Raw genomic sequence first — 4902 nt, forward strand, 5'->3', positions numbered from 1 at the left:
GGTCCATTCAGACTCAATGTCCCTCACCTCCCCCAGAACGTGTTCGAAGTTCTGCCGGAGATGGGAGTTGAAGCTATAATTTTAATAATTATATAATAAAAATAAAAGGCAGTGCAGTGGCACAGTTGGTAGAGCAAGTATTGCCTCTAAGGAAGAAGGTTGCTAGATCAAATTTCTGTTCTCCAGGTACTCCAGTTTTCTCTGACAGACCAAAATCATATTTATTACATGACACAAAAAAGCAAATAACTTAATAATTTGGGATAACACTACAGCAATTGTGCTTGGTTTAGTCTTTATTTCCAGTTTTGGGGTTTTATGGTCACAGTTTTTCTTCACATCAACAAGCAAATAAAAATTTTAACATACATAGAAGAGGTGATACCTTTAAATTTTAAAAAGCTTGTACCTTGTAAATGTCTTTAGAATATGCATTTTGACATTTTAAAATAATATGACAATCATTTTTGAAGGGAACTGTCCCCATCAAATTTAATTCATTAAAACCCCCACATTTACCATAAAACATTAGTTCATCCAGTGTTTCTCTTACTTAACAAATAAATTTCTTTTATTTTACCTATAGAATACTCACATTAAGTGTTAAATATGTTAAAAAAAAACTGTTAAAATACACCAGAATGCAGGAAATGGCATTTACTCGCCATTTACTTGCCAGTGGTTCCCCCCAACATTACAAATACTTACTCGTCTTTTTTTTGTCTCTGAATGTCATAAAATCAGATATTATCTGTGAAAAAACAAATTGAACATCTGTTGGCAAATCCATAGCTTTGTATTGCAAATAGTTTTCAATTTGTCATTTTTACAAACACATCATAATTTTTCTGTTATAGATATTAGTTTTGGTGTGCCACCCCTGGTTTTTCAGTGGCACCCCCCCAAAAAAAATTTCTGCAGGCGCCACTGGGTATTCCTTAAAGCCTGCAGCCTTTCATGCCAGACTTTTTTAGACAGTCATGATGAGTTACAGCTGACTTTCAGCTACTACCACCCTAGATTTTAGCTCAGCAGCTGTAAAGCTGAGCTTTTAGGTTTTTGACAGCAGGTGATAAAGATGTGTGTCGGCCCTGGAGACTGAACAAATATCAGTAAAAGTTTCTTCCTGCWACAGGAGTGATGGTTATGAAGGCAGAGTTTCACCCTCTAACATCAATCAGGTTTATTTTCTTWAGCACCAATAAACCCATCCTGCTGTGATACAGTACCAGAAATACAATCTCCCTGCAGACTACTCTGTCACAGTTATTCCCACCTTCTGACTTCATTTTTTGGCTCYTTTTTTTACATTTAAATGTGTCTCTTGGAACACCGGAGGAGAAACAGAGACACCCAGGTGGAAACATCAACTGTGAGAGGAGCAGCTGGAGGAGATGAGAGGGAAGTTCCCCTCTCATCTCCTCAGAGTGAGTCATCCCGACGTTCCCTTCCCATCCTGCTCCAAGGGTCAGCCGAGGCAGCTCGGSACTGGGTGGACGGATGGAAACCCTACCAAGCTTCTACAGGCCGGCAGGTTGTTTCAGGACCAGGAGAGAAAGGTCGGAGGATTTGGCAGCGTCACTCGTTTCTGCAAGTGCATGACCTCGGTCACCAGTGGAGTCCAGTGGTGAAACAYGAGCGAAAACATCCACAGAAAATTACAGAGCTGCTCAGCTCAGGCATCTAACCACAGACAGAAATATGGGACAAAAACGGGCTTTCAGGACAAATACAGAAAGATTTGAGGTTTTTAAAATTAGACACAAGTAACCTAAAATTACAACAGTGACCAAGGAGGGTTGCCTGCCCCCCAATGGATCAGCTGCCCTCACTATCAACCCTCCCACCCCTCGACCAAACTTCTGGATGAGRAACGAAGATTGTGACAAGACACGTGGCTTCAGCCTAGCATTGTCAACACAGCGCTCCACTACAGCACCCCACACATTCACAACCACCGTTATTAGTAAAGTTAATGCTCTGCTGACCCCCCCCCCCCCCAACACTCCAACCGAACCAGACGCCCTCCCTACCCCCCACACCCACAACAACAATTTGGTTTCTTCCATACGCAGAGATTGTAGCAACAAGTAGCTTCAACCTTGCATTGTCAATGTAGCGCTCTGCCACAGCAACACTGACGCCCCACTATTCACAACCCCCAATATTAGTWACATTAGCACTTTGCTGCCCCCGCAAACCAACAGAACACCCTCCCTATTACCCCCACCCATTACCTCTGTATGGGTAACAAATATTGAAATAAGTGGCTTCAACATAGCATTATCAATGTAGCGCTCTGTTACAGCTACATTAGACCACCCGATTTCACAACCACCAGCACTACCATTAGCCTTTCCTGCTTCCCCAAACCAACTGAACGCCCTCCCTATAAATCCCCAACCCTGCAAAGAAAGTTTGGTTCTGGCTTTGCTACCACTACACTGAATATTATAATAACAAGTGGCTTCAACCTAGCACTGTCAACATAGCACTCCGCTGCAGCTAGCTACACCATTCACAACCAATATTAGCAATGCTTTGCTGYCCACCAAACCAAACAAATGCCCTCCCTATCACCCCCACCCCCCGCAAATGGCTTCAACCTAGCATTATCAATGTAGTGCTCTGTTACAGCTACACCAGACCGCCCCAATCCAAAACCACCAATATTACCATTAGCACCAGCATTACCACTTTGCTGCCCCCCAAACCAACTTAACGCCCTCCCTATAAATCCTCCAACCCTGATTCTGCTCCCACTACCCTGGCTGGCCCCCCASTTTAMAATCACCAGCATTAGTAATGTTAGTGAACATTTGCTGTGAAGTCACTACAACAAAAACAAAGTTTTGATTAATTTTACTCCTTCATGCCTTAATAGTTTATTAGCTAAATTTGAGGCTGAAGCTGCTAACACTCTAGAAGGAGTTCAAAGTAGATACTAAAATGGCTTCTTTGATCCAAAATGGCTGACTTCCTGTTGGGTTTAAGTCATGCCTCCACAAGACTTCCTTGAGTGTCTCAGTGAGTTCTACWTGTGTAAATAATTTCAAAAACAAACAACTAAGCACCAAAGTAATGTGACAAATCATTCCTTTCATGAAATCAAATTAACTTCTGCACTAATATAAACAGGGTGAAGTGACAGTGTTGTATACGGTGGCAGGCCAATGCCAAAACTTTAATGTATTGAGTAAAATTCAAAATGCAATCTCACATTACAGCCACATTATCGTATTACACCAAAAAGCAACGTGTTACTGTCAGGCTGTGTAAAATAACACCAGCGGTGATCGATGCTAAAGGTTTTGACAGCTTAAAGGAGAAAAAGAAATAAAAAAAATTGAGACTAAACTCTCCATCAGAACCACCCTGCCAAGGCGCTTTAAACTGGAATCAATAAGTGAATTGAATCAGTATGCAAGAAAATGTGCTTGTATCAATAAAACGTAGTCCACTGATGGTAAAACACTGTGGTTTTTAAGCTTGGTGTAACTCAGACTGATCAGCATATCTGACATCCTGCTCTGGGTTTTATTTGTTCTTTTGATTATTTAACCCAAATCAAAAGATTCATAACTCATGAAAAACAAACATCTTTACATATTAAGAGCAKAATTAACTTATATCTGTCCATTCAATTAATATTACAGGAAACTGCTGACTCCAATAGTTTTAAATGAAGATCTTGGACGATCAGTTAGAGCTCTAAGTAGATCCTGAGGATGACTCTCAGCTACTACCACACCAAATTATAGATCAACATCTGTAAATTTGACTGAGTTTGACCCAGATGTGTGTCTGCTACGGTAGAGTAGCTGTGGCTGCCATTTTGAAACAAGATATTCCTAAAAGAAAATGAGCTACTTTACATTAAGAGTTTATTACKTTGTGGTTTAGAAAATATTTTGCTGATTAGTCGGAGTTAGTYGTTAGTTTTGGAGTTGGTCAGTTAGTTGGGTGTGTTGCAGTTAAATTATCACCTGCCTTTCAGATATGGGCATAAATAATCCCAGTGTACTTCATTTTATGGTTGATATTAATGCTTGTTTTGACATGGGTCTGTTTTATTATTCAGATTTCTGAACAGYATCTCTTACTGTTTAATGCTTGTTCCAAATATTAAACCGTATTCTGCAAACACAAAAGTTAAAAAAAGACACTTTTATTAAAGTGAGTTTACATTTTCTGCTTTCGGCATACTGTATGAGGGAAATGTTATTGCCAATAATAAAATACAATACATCCTCTGACTCTTGGGGAATATAATAGTAGTGATCCATATCACAGATTCACAGAAAACATCCCGCTCTTTTTTTYTTCCCTCCACTTTTCGCGCCGCTCTCTGGCACTCGGCCCGGCTGCTGCTGGAGCCTCATTTCAGCTGAAATATTATCACCGTGATCTCCGCTGTGGCTGTCTTTTTGTTCAGACTCAATTCATTCCAGCAGAGATGGGACGTAACCTCGCGTCCTGCTGCCAGGTCACTTTTTCAGCTGAGAGACAGCTGCCTCCGCCACCGCCGCCGAGGAAACTCCCAAACGGACGAGAAAATGATCTGAACACTCATKCTTTGATCATTTGTTTTTGCTTTTTCTTCCAGTTCTCATCCTTCTGGCTTGCTGTTTTGCTCCCTCGGTCACAGCTGGGAGCGTGGAGGCATTAATCATTGTTCCAGAGGCTGGGTGTTCAGGAGTCCACTGGTGTTTGGTTCAAATGGAGATCTGCAGCCTTTACAATTTTAAGCCATTCATGAGCCTTCTCCCACAATTATTAATTWGCCCAGAGCTGAAAACCTGCTTCAAGGTCAAAATAAAAACTGGAAACATACAACTCTTTTTATTTTTTATCCAAAAAATTATTAATTTCATTTAAAAACAAAACAAATGCTATATATAC

Source organism: Austrofundulus limnaeus, unplaced genomic scaffold (assembly GCF_001266775.1).
Source record: "Austrofundulus limnaeus strain Quisiro unplaced genomic scaffold, Austrofundulus_limnaeus-1.0 Scaffold9, whole genome shotgun sequence".
NCBI lineage: Eukaryota > Metazoa > Chordata > Actinopteri > Cyprinodontiformes > Rivulidae > Austrofundulus > Austrofundulus limnaeus.